The 16,118-nt window shown below is 41.8% G+C and overlaps 1 long non-coding RNA gene across 1 annotated transcript in view; it reads left to right on the top strand.

The window, feature by feature from the left end:
* Positions 1-1,210: 1,210 nt before the first annotated feature.
* The window catches only part of LOC139076796 (uncharacterized), a 37,764-nt gene continuing 22,856 nt past the window's right edge, over positions 1,211-16,118 (top strand). Inside the window, exons 1-3 of the long non-coding RNA XR_011528759.1 lie at positions 1,211-1,301; positions 1,866-1,988; positions 15,064-15,135. This is a non-coding gene — a long non-coding RNA (uncharacterized lncRNA). The remainder of the gene's footprint in view (positions 1,302-1,865; positions 1,989-15,063; positions 15,136-16,118) is intronic.

Below are 16,118 nucleotides of genomic sequence, written 5' to 3'. Positions count from 1 at the left end.
TCCCACCAGAAATATGTGAGTGCCTTTCCCCCCACAATCTTGCCAATATTCCAACTTCTGATCTTTGTCAAGTTGACAGGTGAAAAATAGTATTTAATTTTATTTCTTTATTATAATTTGCATTTCTCTTAGTATGAGCGACACTAAACATTTTTTAATGTTTAAGACTCATTTGTGGTTTTTTTGTTGTGAATTGTTTCTTCAGAAATTATGTTGATTCTTCTACTGGTTTGTTGGCATTTTGGTCACTTTTGTTATTGCTGCTTAAAAACTCTTCATATACTGTTATCAGTAGATCAAGCAAGACTTTGATAATTTTCTTGTTTAGATTAGAAAATACAAATAAATTATTGATGTATATGTCATAAATCTCCTCTAGATGAAATTTTATGTTTAATGCTATTACATATGCATTAAACAAAAACTTTTTATTATTGATATTTGCAAACATTTTCAGAAGTAGAGAGAATAGTATGACAAACTTCCATGCACTCGTCACCCAGTTTCAGCAATTATTCACACATGGCCAGTCTTACCTCATCTATAACCTCCTCTTGCTACCTCCCACCCCCACGCAAACTTCTCCTGCTTCTTAGACTATTTAGATGCAAAATCCCTGGTGTTATATAATTTCACCATAATGATTGATACTGTTTCAAAATGTTACTATAGTCTCCTAGGAAAAATTAATAGTCATTCTTTAATATCATCAAATATTTAGTCAGTATTCAAATTTGCCTGATTGTTTCATAATTTTTTCTTATAGATGGTTTGTTCACACCAGAATCCAAACCACTGGACACGCTGCATTTGGTTGGTAGTCTGTTAGGTCCTTTTTAAATCTATAGGTTTCCCTCCCTTAATTTTTTCTTGCAATTGTTTGTTGAAGAAGCTGGGTCTGGAGTCCTGTAACTTGCCAAATTTTGCATTTTGTTGGGTTTATCATATTGCTATTTAACACGTTTTCCTGTTCTCTGTATTTCCTGCAAACTGGTGCTTAGATCTGGAGGCTCATCTGATTCAGGGCTGATTCATCTTTTTGGCAAGTCTGCTTCAGGGGTGTGATTGTGCCTTTCCTGTTGAATCGCATCAAGAGGCACATAAGTCTGGTTGTCTCTCGTTGTGTGATGTTGAGGTTGATCTGTCAGTTTAGCTGACATCCTGCGTTTAAAGAAAGTATTAGATACAGAAAACAAAACCTGTTTCTGTCTAGAAAATGAAGTGCCAAAGGAGAAACCCACAACCTCAGTTTGGGAGGAGAGAGCAGGCGATGTGGGGCGCTGACTTTCACATTGAACATGGTAAAGGGCTCAGAACACAATTGCCTTCTTTTGCTTCAAGTTTATGCTGTCTTACAGTGTCAAGATATGTTTGGATTTCAGGCATTTTTCTGCCTTCTTTTCCTTCTCGTTTGACTTCGAATAAGGATTTCTTCACCTTGCTTATTACATCTCATTTTTAAAAATGCTTCTGCCAGCTGCCTCTAAAATGTTAGTGAAAGTTTCAGGGGCTTGGAAAATGTCTTTCCAGGAGGTCTTGACAGCTGAAGTCTCAATTGTGATCACACTGGCTCTGTTTCTGAGTGACTCTTGCTCAGTCTGTCTTCCCTGTCTCTGAGCTTTCATTTACCTCTTCTCTCTACACTCCCCGGCTCTGCTCAACTCCCCAGCCTTCCATGACCCCATCAGTCTGTGAGATGCTCTTGCAACCAGCCCACTCTCCCTGTTCATAATGCTTCGTGGAGTTGATAAAGGAAATTTCATAGTATCCTGGATTTGAATGAATCCACAGTCCTCAAGAAGAACTTATTTAAAGAGAATCAAGTTTCCTTGTTTTGTGCTTCTTTTAAAACTGCATTTCTTCAGACAGGTAGCCCAGATGGTTTCTCAATGGAAAATGACTTTTCCCGAAGACATTCTACCATATCTGCAATGTTTCTAGTGCTTACACATTTGGGTGAATGAATATCAACTTCATGGTCATCTTGGGTAAGAGATAATTTTCTATTATTCAAAGGAAAGAGAAATACAACTGTGAATAATCGTATTTTCTGAGTGATTTCAAAATTCTCTCAATCCTGTTAGTTAATCTTATTATAACCATAAAAAATGACTTTCCCAAACATAGCTTATGATAATCCTGTTATGAAATACAAAGTGGTAAACTGATGAAATTATAAGCAAAGTCAGTTCTTTGAGAAGTTTCCACAGATGCCCTATTTTGAGCCTTCCCTTCTCTGCGGGTCTGAAAGAATTTGCAGTAATCTGTCTTCCAGTAAAAGATGTGTGGGATGGGGAGCGGACGAGCTTGGAATGGAGGCCCATGTGCTCTGTTCTCTCTTGGATATTGTGCTGTGGGTGTATGTGGTGATTGTTGCACTTTAGAAATTGAAAAATTAATGAAAATCTGAAGACACTAACAGGCCTTGCAGAATTCGATTTCAACTGTCGCTGAAGAGAAGTTGTGAGAGAATACCCATTTTCCAAAAAGCATCTGTTCTTTAGTAGCATTGGTTGGCGATTAAAAATGAAGACACACGTATATATTAAAATTTTTACGGTATCTCATTAATAGATTTAGTCGATTATGTTACCCAAGAATTTGATTTCTGAATAAAAAACCTTTTTGAGGTAGATAATGATAAAGCAATTCCTTCTTTCCTATACAACCACAACTAATCATAGAGGTTTAAAAAAATAGTTCATTTTATTCACTCTGCTTTGGAATGCTGGGTTATATGCTATTTGAAATCTCTTATCTGTGTGTAGGTGTGGGAAATGGAAAGTCATGATTTTTTTTTTTTTTTAAGATTGGCACTTGAGGTAACATCAGTTGCCAATCTTTTGTTTTCTTCTTCTTCTCCCCAAAGCACCCCCAGTACAGAGTTGTATATTCTAGTTGTAGGTCCTTCTGGTTGTGCTGTGTGGGACGCTGCCTCAGCACAGTCTGATGAGCATTACCACGTCTGTGCCCAGGATCTGAACTGAAGAAACCCTGGACTGCTGAAGCGGAGTGTGCAAACTTAACCATTTGGCCACAGGGCCGGCCCCCATGGAGTTTTCATTTTTTGGTGAAGAAGATTGGCCCTGAGCTAACATCTATTGCCAATCTTCCTCTTTTTGCTTGGTTGCCAATCTTCCTCATTTTGCTTGAGTAAGATTGTCGCTGAGCTAATGTCTGTGCCAATCTACCTCTATTTTGTTTGTGGGATGTCACCATAGCATGGCTTGATGAGCGGTGTATGGGTCTGCACTTGAGACCTGAACCCATGAAGCCTGAGCCACTGAAGCAGAGCATATGAACTTAACCAGTATGCCACCAGACGGGCCTCAGAAAGTCATGGGTTTTAAGATGCAGAACAGCCAGGACAAGAACCTTGACTCTGGATTCTGGGTTTCTTCAGCCCCTGAACAGATTTTAATACAGGGTAACTTGTAGCATCAGCATTTTTTTTTTTTTTTTATAAGAAATTTTTTTTTTTTTATTTTAAGATTTTTTTTTTATTTTTTCCTTTTTCTCCCCAAAGCCCCCCGGTACATAGTTGTGTATTCTTCGTTGTGGGTTCTTCTAGTTGTGGCATGTGGGACGCTGCCTCAGCGTGGTCTGATGAGCAGCGCCACGTCCGCGCCCAGGATTCGAACCAACGAAACACTGGGCCGCCTGCAGCGGAGCGCGCAAACCTAACCACTCGGCCACGGGGCCAGCCCCTGTAGCATCAGCATTTTTATCTTTGCACATGCACTTGGGGTGGGAGGTGGGGATTAGGAGAGTGAAATCTGTTATTCAGATTCCTTGGCACGTGGTTGGCACAAAATAAATGTATGTTATTGATGTTGAAAATACCAGGAAGGAAAGTGGTGAGAGGTATTTTGATCTTAATTGCATGGTTCCAGTAACACTCAGCAGGAAAGTTGGCAGCTCCAACTTCTGGAATTCCACTTCAGAAAGGGAGGGCCACAAATTCAGGTCACCAAAGAATCTTACTGATGCACTTGGGAGACAAAATGACAAACAGCTGTGATAAATGGTCATTTTAAGGGTTCTCCTCTGTGACCAGCATGTATTCCATGAAAATAGAAAGGACAAGAAAAGAATCTTAAGCCTGAAACTATAGAAAAGGTCAGAAAATAGCTTGGTGGCAGGCAAAGAATGGAAATGTCAAAAATTGGGCTAAAGAAAGAGAAGAAAGTGAAAAAGAAGATGCAGAGAATATCTTGTGTAAAATGGAAGTTGGGTGGTGGAGTCTAGGAGTCAGAATTGGGGGTTGTGGGGGGGAGCTGATTTCAAGAGCAGAGCCACATAGATAACTGGGCCCCACTTAAATGCCAGCATTCTGTGTTTTTAAGCCAGCAGGAAATGCTTCAGAAAAGTAGCAATATCCTTTGCTGAAACCCATTCAATTTAGAAGTGGAAATGTCAATAAGGCTGTGTTCCTGGGCTTTCCAAGCCAGGGGCATGTTCATGCTTTGTGTTGGCGAGTAGAAAAATAGAGCCCTTGGGTCTCAAAAGAGTATTTCTTCTAAAAATAAAGGCTACTGAAAATAAACTTTTATTAAATTTTCTTGCACAATTCAAATGCAGTCTGGTTTCTTTCCTGGCATGCCACATCCTGCTTCATTTGGAGAGAAAAACAGCTCCATTCTAAGCACCTCTTTCATTGTTTCTATCCCATGGACTCCGTATTCTGAAAGATTTTGTCAACAAAACCACATTTGATGAGCAAGTCACAGTTCTGTTTCTCATCATCAAATGTATAGACCAAATTTTGGATAGGCATCTCCTCAGTGCTGCTAACGTAACAGCCAACAGTCTGTCTGAGCGAGCCTGGGAGGCAGAGTCGCAATTTGGCCATTTGACTACTCAAATTAGCTCAGAGTCTATTTGGTAGTTTTGTTAAAATGGAATTTGAATATTTTTAGGTAGGATGAGTGCTCTCAGATCTGCCAAAGGCTACCCCGTTCCCTGTGGTGTTACTTCTGCTTCACGCATTTAGATGGATAGTCCGGCTCCTGGAGGTTCCCCTTGGGTGGGTGTGCAATTTCCTCTCGCTGAAAATAGTTCTGGATCCTGAGTGCTAATCTTTACCATTCCTGAGCAGCCTAGAGATCCCAGAATGGGGACCATAATTGTTCCTCTAAGGTAATCCATGTGGTTTCTGGGTGATGTGATCGTGGCCTGAGAATGTCTTAATCACCAGCTACCCCTTCAAAGTTTGGGCTGTTTCTAGCAACTTTTTCGTGCTTTGCTCAACTTTTGTGCACCCATTTGGCCACAACGTCCTTATGGCAAACTACCATTCAGGCAATAAACTCTCTTATCACAGGTCTTTTGTTCTCTGTCCACTCATTTGGTTCTTCTTTTCATCTTCCTTTGATCTTTAGAGAGCAGTAGAGAGAAGAACGAGCTCTACCCAGAAAGGAAATCAAAATAACCTTTTAAAAAATACAGTAATATCCTCCCCTGATAGTGCCTTGGGTTAACAAAAAGAAAAAGGAAATTTGATCTGATTATTAGGGAAAAAAATATACTTAAACTGTATCTGCCAGAAAAGGTCACACCTATTTGACACTGTGGTTACCATTGTACAATTAATGAAAATCTGTTAAAAAAAAAAAAAAAAGGTGAGTTCCTATGTTATAAATCTTAGTTGCTCTTCATTTTATAATGGAACTTGTTTTTTAATTACTCTGGTATCAAAATATACACCCAAGCTTCGCTGCTGAAATTCTGCCTGAATTCGAAATGAGGCAGAGGAATATAACTTCTTGTAAGGCACTCATCACAACAAGAGGCAAGAAAACAGTGAGTAGTAATAATGTAGAAGAAGATGCACAGACTCCTAGGGCAGGAAGACCCTTGAGAAGTCAATTAGCTTAAGCAACTCATTTAACTTTTTTGGATTGTAGTATAATTTTGGTAATACCTCTAAACTTCTATTTTGTAAATTCGTTTGAGATTGAAAGTAGCATATGTTTTTAAAATATGACTAAGAGTTCAAAGCTTCAACTAAAAGAAAATCTCACCTTCTTTTGACCTTAACTCTGTAAATCTGAGCATAATAATTTAAGAGGCAGGATAGCACATGGGTTTTGACTTCTGAAGGATCTGGATTTGAATACTGTCCTCACCACTTATTACTGGCGGGAGTGGGAGGTAGTTTTCTATGAGTCTCTCAGATTTCTGCACTTGTGACAGCTTTTGTATCAGATAATCTTTTCGAGGATGTTTGTGTAGTGAACAGTTTCAGAAGATATAGTGTCTCCCACCAGGGCAGTGGGCAAATTTGTTTGCTATCCAAGATAATAAAAACAATGTGTTTTGGGGGGGCAAGCGTTGGGGAGGTTTGTTAACATCTCTGTTACAAGAAGGGGTTTCCTAAGCCTGGGGTTCCTCAGCTGTGAGTCAGGCCCACTGTGTGTGCATCACACCTGGCCTGCTCTCCATTGCCTTTGTAGGACTTGGGGGCAGGGGGAACTACCATGACTAACTGTCCTGGGATGCCCGGGACTTTTAATACTAAAACAAACAGTCCTGGGCAAACTGGGATGGCTGCTCACTCTAAGTAGAAAATTGACATGTACACGAAGCTCATGGTGTTTGCTGTGCAAGAAAATAAAGTCCTGGGGCCGGCCCTATGGCCGAGTGGTTAAGTTTGCATGCCCCGCTTCGGTGGCCCAGGGTTTCGCCGGTTCGGAGCCTCAGCGCGGACATGGCACCACTCATCAGGCCACGGTGAGGTGGTACCCCACATGCCACAACTAGAAGGACCCAAAACTAAAAATATACAACTGTATACTGGGGGGATCTGGGGAGTAAAAAAGCAGGGGAAAAAAAAAAAAGATTGGCAACAGTTGTTAGCTCAGGTGCCAATCTTTAAAAAAAAAAGAAAATAAAGTCCTTTGTCTCTGATCCAAGAGCTTTGCGTCTTCTGCCAGCAAGCACGAAACTGCAGCAGGCTAACTCAGGAGCTTGCAAGTAGGGTAAAATCTGAGACCCATCACAGTTCTTGACAGATGTTTGGCAAGTACTTCCTTAAGCCTCTTTTCTTCGAACCGTAAAATGGAGATAAAACATCTGCCTCAACAGTTGTGAGGATAAAGGAAATGGTGCATGGAAAGCCTGAGCACCTGCTCAGGTCATGGTAGACCCTCAATAGATGTTGACAATTGCCACTTTATTACTATAATTCCTATTACGTAGAATTGCTCTAATTCAATAATTTTGTTGGTTCGGTTGTATGTGCGTATCTTCCTCTCAGTGTTTTCACACAATAGAACATAGCACATGAAAAAATGCTCAATTAAGTATTTTTGATCACTTTTATTACCAAGATCAGATAGATTTGTGGTTGAGTCTAGTTACTGACTAAAGTGTCCCTCAGCTGGATGATTCAGTGAATCTATATAGTTATTGCACTTTTTGTAAAGCTCTTTTTAATCTGGAAAACAATGCCTTAATAGTATTTAACAAATGACCTTTGACCTTCTCCATTAAAGATCTCCAGGAGACAGTGAAATTAAAGTTTCAGGTAACACTCATCAGACATCACTTGCTTGGCATCATATGGAAGCATTTCACTTCTATCATATAATAGAAGGTAAATGCCATGTGCGGCCCTGTTAATCTCAGCTGTTATGGCAAACAAAACTGAAAAATGGCAATTCTCATCACTATGCATATTTCTAAAGGTTTTATAAGTATTTTTTGTTGTGAATATGTGATGTATTTATGGTCCTTTCTTCTAAGAGTCAAAGACAGTTTTCTTTAGAAGAAAAAAGATCCCCAGGTTTTCTTTGATTTGCAGGATTTGGAATAACAAACATCTGGGCAGTCTTTTGCTCATCTGGCGATGTGAATAATGTTTGTATTTTGTGTGGCAGAGGAATGTAACATTCCTTTCATGGGTTACGAGGAAAGCATATTTAAAGTGAATGTCATAGTGAGATGATTTGAAACTGTCTAGGAAAATGGATCCATTTGGGACACTATGATTATATACCTCAGTTAGCTAGCTCATTTACGTGTGGATAAGACAAGAATGACAAACAGAAATGAAAACCCAGGGCCTCTGCCCACTCAGATGTGATCAAGAGCGAATAGAGCTCTTGCGTTATTCTATTTTTGTTCTGAAGCACTGATTTCTTTTTCGTCACGGGCTCAGTTCAGTTCTGGTTGTTCTGCAAATATAACATGAGACTCAGTAAATTCACTCTTAGGCCATCAGACTTTATCTTTTCTGAACTGGCAACTGCCTTGGTATTTCCTTTGGATCAAACGTGATTTATGGCTTGATGTTTACCTGTAGGAAATAGAGAACAGTCAGAAATGTTGCCTAACAGAGCCAATGAAGTTCTTAGTGTGGTGTAATCATACAGACATGGGGTATTCCTCTCTGGCTAGAGTTGAAAATCTTCCAACAGCCTTGAATGTTCTGTTGGTTTCTGTACATAGTAGGGAAGCTAGACCCATCAATAATGACCACTAACACACATTTAAATTTTTAATCTTATTTATTTTTATGGAGGTAAAATTGACATTTCTTAAACACTAAAACTGTTTGTTCCTGTTTTCCTTCACCTCAGTTCTTTTGACTTGAGTCAGGAACTCCTCTCTCCATTTCCAAATGGTTCAAGCCTCTTGCCTCTGAACGTGCTTTTCTTAACCCCAAAGCCTTGTCTGCAGACCTTGTTCTCTTTATTCTGTAGGCCCAAGGCTCCACACTTTTGTCTTACCCCTGAGCTATTGGTGAAATGTCTGCTGGAAGCTCTCTCCCCCGCCCCAGAGCCGGCAGCCCCATGACTGATCAGCCTTTTGTGCACCCCCACCTTCCTCCAGAGCTGGCCTCCATCCCTCCCCTATGAGTCTGCAGCTCTACACCCCTTGCCCAGAATCATTTGTTGCCTCAGCTAAGTGATTTCCACAGCCTTGGGAGACAACTTTGGGCGAGTTGTTGCCCCTGTTGAATCCTGACCTCTGGGTCTGGGTCACACTCAGAGGCTTTGCCTTTGGCTGTAACCCTACTGTTTATCTCTGTATTAGTCTGTTAAGGCTGCTGTAACAAAGCACCACGAACTTGGAGGCTTAAACAACAGAAATTTATTGTCTCGCAATTGTGGTGACGGAAGTCCAAAGTCAAGATGTCAGCAGGGCCATGCTCTCTTTCTCTGAAGGTGAGAGGGAAGGATACACTCCAGGCCTCTCTCCCAGCTTCTAGCCTCAGACGTTCTTGGTTTGTAGATGACTCTTTTCCCTGTGTCTCACGTTGGCTTCCCGCTGTGTGTGTCTGCCTCTGTGTTCAAATTTCCCCTTTTTATAGGGATATAGTCCTACTGGATTAGGGCCTACCCTAATGAACTCCTGTTAACTTGATTTTTGGTAAAGACCTTATTTTCAAGTAAGGTCACACTCACAGGCACTGGTGTTGGAACTTCTACATCTTTTTGGGGGATATAATTCAATCTGTTACAGTCCCATTGCCTTTACATCTCGGCACTCTGTTTTCAGTGCAGGACCAGAAAAGCCCATCTAGAAACTGACCAGGGGCTCAGGCCACGGGATGAACTCAGGCCTGGCTCCGGGGCAGTGAGCTCTAAAGTCCATCCAGGATCCTCACCAAGCCACGCACCCTGGAGCGTGCCTTCTTTTGCCGTGATGCACAGCCACGTTTCCTGAGGCTTCAGCCACCCAAAAGGCATTGCCTTTTTCTAGCTTGCACAAGTTGCTCTACAAGCTAGCTGAAGTCCCATAAGGTCAACTTCTGATTTATTCATGGCCATTTAGCTATACTGAACATAGATTTTTTTCCAATTCAGTTATTTTGTACTCGTATTCATGTATAAACTATGTAGTCTGTTTTGCTTTTAAAAAATAGGTGTAACCTTTCTTTTAGTAGAAATAGCCTCACTGTCATCATTTTTTTTAAATAGATTTTTTTCCTTTTTCTCCCCAAAGCCCCCCGGTACATAGTTGTGTGTTTTTAGCTGTGGGTCCTTTCAGCTGTGGCATGTGGGATGCTGCCTCAGCATGGCTTGATGAGCAGCATCGTGTCTGCGCCCAGGACTTGAACCGGCGAAACACTGGGCCACTGAAGCGGAGTGCGCCAACTTAACCACTCAGCCACGGGGCTGGCCCCATTGTCATCATTTTTATCATCAGTCTAAAATTTATTTTCTGTAAAATTTCAAGGTTCAGAGGAAGGAAGCACAACAAACCTATACTATGCGTCAGATGAGTTAAGATTCACACAGGCGACTTAGCCTGGCTCCCTGCCTCCCCTTCCATTCCCGTCTCTCAAGTGCCTTGCAGGCTCAGTGTGTGAAAATCTGGAAGAAACGATTATTGCCACTCTTTTCTCATAGCAGCCAATTGTAGAGTGAAAATTGAGATCTGGACTTGGTTATCATTTGCAAAATTCCAGATATAGTTCACTAGTGGTTTGTAATTAAAACAGAAAATTCCGTCTACCACTGTGCGAACCTCCTCTCCAGAGATCACGATTGAGCGCTGAACACATTTGAATCACTTTCAAATCTCGTCATTGTTCATTAAATTCACTGGACAACAGTAGCCCGGGCTCAGCTTTCTAATTCTGGAGTTTGGCAAACACGGGCAGTATCTCTGTTGCTCACTGGGGCTGGGAATGCCAGCTTCGGAGAGACCAGCCTGAATGGCATCTGCCTCTCCATTTGACGCCAACTCTGTGCTCAGTCTTCCCATAGATTCATCTGCCTGGGCGTCTTTGCCAAACCAGTAGAGTAAGTCTGCATGGGACTGGAGACTATTTCCCTCCCCATGACCTCTCCAGAAAGCTCAAAAGCACAGGACTCTGAGATAACGACCTGCTGATTTAGCAAGGTCCGTGGCTAATGTGTAAATCCCAGGTTGTGCATTGTCCTGAGGAAGTAGACGATGTCTGTAAAAAATTGCTCAATTGAAGTCATAAAAAAGCCATGGTATATCAGAGTCTACTGTGGGGATAGATTTAGGGATAGGTTCATGATTTTTTGTCAGCATGTAATGCTTTTCTAAATAAAATCTGAGACTGCCCTTCTAATGTTTTTAGATTAAGCAGGATTTTTATGTTACCTTTTTCTTCTTTATCTGTAGTGATAGTTTATAGCCTCACAGAAGAGCCTGTTTTGTGCTCGTTAATTTGTATGTTCATACAAATATTGGAATAGAATACTCCCAGAGGGTGAAATCAGAGACGCAGGAGCTCCGATGTGGATGGCAGAGGCGGCTTCACGGAAGCAGAGTAAAAGTGACTCTTTAAGAGACGTGTGGAAGTGAGCTGGGGGAGGGTACCTGCTTTGTAGCTTTCCTGCAACATGAAGAAGCAGGGGCCATGGAGAGCCCTCTCAGGGCCAGTGCTGGCTGCAGCAGGGTCAGGTCCTAAGGAGCGGAGTGTTGCTAGTTTGGGGGTGGGGTTACGGGGTGGGACAAGAAGCCGTAGCTTTCCAGGGCATGGTAGTAGCTTCCATCACCAGACCATTTTTGAACCGTGATTTTGGAAATTGCCCCAAATGCCTAGCCTCTGAGCATGGTTCTACAGCTTTTCTGACACTTTTAGATAAGCCACCCCCAATTCTTTTAATAAATTCCTTTTCTGCTTAAATCAGCCAGAGTCAGTTTCTGTCATTTGTAGCTAAGAACCCTGACTCATTTGAGCACTCTGGTGGGGAAGCCAGAACTTGATCCAGAGAGGTGGACCACAGAGACCACATTCCTTAGCCCTGTAGGCACCACCTCTGCTTCGGGCTGGTCATTGTGCTAGGCTCTGGTCTGTAAGTGCCTCACCCAGGTGACCATGTAAATTATTGTTCAAAATGGGACATTTTTGAGAATGGAAAGGGCTACTATTTGTAGTTATGCCAGGACTGTCCCAGGCAAATGAAATGGTCTTCCTATCTACACGCCCTACTGAGGAATTATGCCTTTCTGCTTATGCTATAGCAGCGAATGGGATCTGCTGGGAATTATACGTGTCGTTTAAGGACCAGAGCTAAGGGTCAGACTCACTTGATCCTATCTTCAATTTCCCAAGATAAAGTCAATAATGTCTATTTAGTTTCTTTATTGGTAAATATTAAAACCCAAGAGGAAGTACATTTCTAGAAGGATAATGCCCACCTGCCCTTAAGTGCATGTGCAGAACTGTTCCAGGTCATGCTCACCATGAACAGTAATTTTAAGAAAAAAATAAAGCAAAAGGGAAATCACTACATTCTTTTCAATGAGCCCACAAAATTAACAAACTATGAAATGACTTGGTAATTGAGGATACACCTGAGACAAGGTTAGTGGTTCCATGGAAATCCACAGGGCAGAAGCATACAGAGACATTTTATTTTCTTAGTTGCTGATAGCCTTCCCCCTGAGAAGGGCATCATATTTGTTTGGAAGAAATACGCATAATAAACTGCAAGAGAAGACTAAGGCCCCAAGGGACAAAGTCAGGAAACAAGAGGAAATGGGTAAACTGCTTTACAAAGAGGGTTTCTGTCAGTGGAGCAGCCTTTGTTTGGTTAAGCACCTTTGGAGAGTTTGGGTCTGCAGAGGGGGCTATGCAAAAATGGGCTCAAAGCTGGAACAGAGCTCAAATGCTCTGCATGGAAGAAAGACTAGGGAGAGAGAATTAAGGAGGGAGAAGCCAGAGGGCTGGGAGCTGTATGGGGGAGTCTTAGAGAGAAAACCACTCCTATAACAATGCTATTGGGGGCAAGGCCAGCAAGGGTCTTTAGGAGAAGAGAAATATCTAGTGTGCCACTTGATTTGGTCTCTGTGGCCCACAGAGCTTCAGTAAAGACCAGAAAAATGAAACTGAAGTACTTGAAGTAATGGGCTTCCTGTGAAAATTGGTGAAGGGTCTGCATTCTGCCTCCAAGTTGACAGGGGTTCAAGATGTCCTTAATATACTTGGATGAAGGGATGGCTGATCATTTTTTCTGATAAAAGTGTACTTATTTTGCATCTTAGCAGAGAGCCAGCAGAGGTGGGGAGGAAACCATAACTCTGGGAAAGGTGAAATAGATGAAATGAGGAACAACAGAGGGGAAGAGAAAAAGGATTAGAATTCTAGGGAGAATTTGGGCAGGGAGCTCTGTCAAGATGCTAGCTCAAGTACAGACGTGGAGTGACAAAGGGTGGCCAGGAAAGGGTCAGGTGAAACAGACGTCCCTGCATCACTGAAGGCTTGGATAGCTCACACCATGAGTCCTAGAGAAACATGACCAAGAGGCCCAGATAAGCAAACGACTTGGGACACTGGGGACAAATCTCAGTGATACTGTTGAAGAGCACCCTACTAAGCTTTGGTGAAACAATAGGCGATTTTCCTCCATCTGCTTTTAATTTTTCTTTCTCCAGTTATGCCAAGTAGATTAACCAGGCGGATGTGTGAAGCGCAAAAAGGCAAGCTTGTGACTTATCTTCCACTCCTGCTTCTTCTTCTGTTCACTTCCAACTTCTGCCCACTTCCAGCTTCTGCCCCAATATTTTGAGAATAAAGTGTCCCAATATTTTGAGAATAAAGATTTTTTAACAAAAATCTCCAGAAAAACTGCAATAGCAGTTGCTTCTATTGATTAAAAAATACATATTGTCAATGCAATGACATTTCAATTGGATATTTATCTTATTAATTTTCACAGCATCTAAATACAATTGAAAAAATAGTAACACGTATTTGTTAGGATTAGATTTAACTGTAACAAAGATCTGAACAACAGTGGCTTAAACAATATAGAAATTTATTTTTCTATTACATAAAAGTCTGGAGTGGGGCTTCTCAGTCATTGGCAATCCAGACTGCTTCCAGCTTTTGACTTCACAGTCACTAGGGTATGGCCCTTGTCATCATGGTACAAGATAGAATTCTATGTAACATTTCCATAGCCTAAGAAGTAGAGTAGAAGAAGGAAGGAGAGAAGAGCACATATCTCAGTTGTTTCTTAAGGAAATTTCTGGAAACTTCCATGTATTCTTTCTTCTTACATCCCATTGACCAGAACTTAGTCACATGGCTACATCTAGCTACAAAGAAGCCTGAGAAATGGAGAGTTTATGCCTGCCTGTCACATGCTCAGATAAACTGTGGACACTCTAGAAGGACAAATGTTTATTGTGGTCATTAGCACTTTCTGTCCCAATAGATGTGTGGGATTTGTCCACAGCCGTACAGCAAGTTAGTGCAGAGTGAGAACTAGCTAAAACCCAGTTCTCGCAGGTTTCCTTTTGCTTGTTGTCTGGTATTTTTATTCTAGCTCCTTATCTTTTCCACTGAACAGCACACATATTTCTACATGGGCAGATGCCCCTCTGGTGACTTACCAGGTTTTCTTAAATTGCCATTTTCCTTTGTGTGTGTGACATTCTGGTAATGTATGTGAGGCTGGTGTGAGTCCTCTTGCCACACTTAGTACCACATGGCAGAATATTCTCAAGTCATAACAGATGAGAGATTTTGGGCTTAGGATGGTCTCTTGAGCACCTAAGAAAGTGCAGAGAAGCAAGGAGGCAGATAAGAATTGCTTGCAGCGCTTGGAGGAATTCAAGAGATAATCAGGCGGGGCCGCACTTGGCAGAGACTGAGATGAGACCCTCGGGGGTATGTAAGAGGGTGAAATATGTGAGTAATAAAGGAAGTCTTAGTGCTTGGGAGACCTCTTGCGTAACAGACTTTCAGGAGGTGAAAAAATACGTACGCTTACTATGTTGTTGCTGTATGCAGCTCAAGACAAAAGATGGGAGCCTTCCTGTTTAAACAAGGCATTAGAACCACGGCTTCCAGTTTCCTTTTCCTTTGTGCACTACTGTGAACTAGCAGGTAAAACTGGGGTCTCAACATTTGCAGAAAACTGACACTCACTCTGCTTAATACTCTCTTTGAAATCCAAAAAGGACAATTTAAAACTGATAACTTCTTAGCCCTTTTACAAGGTCAGGTCCTCATTTTAGATCACAAGAAAGCGAAATTACATAGAAGATTGCCTCATATGTTTCCTCTTTGCTTCTGCTGAGAATTACTAATAGATATTGAGTTTAGCTTTGTACATCTTTCTGCAGGAACAAGAAGTGTGGAGCCAACTCTTAACTCTGATGTGAAATCTCATTGGCCAGTTGACTGCTTCCAATATGGTATGGCGGGGACTCAGTCAGGGTTTAATCACAGAAGCAGAACTTCTAGGAGTATTATGGAGGAAGGGGTTTGTTACATAATTGTGGGAGAAGCTGGGGAAGTAATGCCCTGAAAGGAGGAGTTGGAGAAATCAGAGGAAAGTCACTAATCCGCCTCCAGTGAAGGGCTGGCATGGTGAGTGATTTGGAACTTGCTAGGGAATCTATCTGGGAAACCAGATACATCCAACTGTCAGAGTAGGACCATGAAGGAGAGCTGGTGAAGGGCGTGGTCTCTGTGCAACTATTGCTTCTGAAGTCTACAGCCAAGCTTCTGGTGGGGGGACCTGGGCTGCTCTTGGTCGGTAGTGTCGTCATTTGGGAACAGCTGGACACAGAGCAGGAGAGAGCGAGAATAAGCTGGAATTTGCCTGCATCTCTGTGTTTGTCTATCAATTTCAGAGAATAATGACTTCTGCTTTACTCCTGCCTTCCAAACTTCATATAGGGGGCGAACCCCATGGCTCAGTGGTTAAGCTGTGCTCTCTGATTCAGAGGCTCAGGGTTTCCCCGGTTTGCATCCTGGGCGTGGCCCAGGGTTTCACCTGTTCGGATCCTGGGCGAGGACATGGCACTACTCATTAGGCCATGTTGAGGCTGCGTCCCACATACCACAACTCAAAGGACTCACAACTAAAATATACAACTATGTACTGGGGGGATTTGGGGAGAAAAAAAGCAGAAAAGAAAAATTCAAACTTTGTACAGATTCTCCTTTTGGCCAACTAAGAACAACAAGGGGATTCTGGGAAACGTAGTTCCAGCTAAACCAAGTTGACACAGTACACATCCCTACAGTAAAATAGCCTAAAAAGGGAGGGAAATCATAGTTTATACATTTCAAGAAAGATTCTAAGATTAATGAGTCCCTGGTCTACCTGGTTCATGTATTTACAAGTACAAAAATGAGAAAGTCATAGAAAATGAACCAGTTACAAAATATC

Source organism: Equus przewalskii, chromosome 17 (assembly GCF_037783145.1).
Source record: "Equus przewalskii isolate Varuska chromosome 17, EquPr2, whole genome shotgun sequence".
Classification (NCBI taxonomy): Eukaryota; Metazoa; Chordata; class Mammalia; order Perissodactyla; family Equidae; genus Equus; species Equus przewalskii.
Note: the sequence above shows the minus strand (reverse complement) of the source record. Positions and strands in the feature narration are given on the sequence as shown.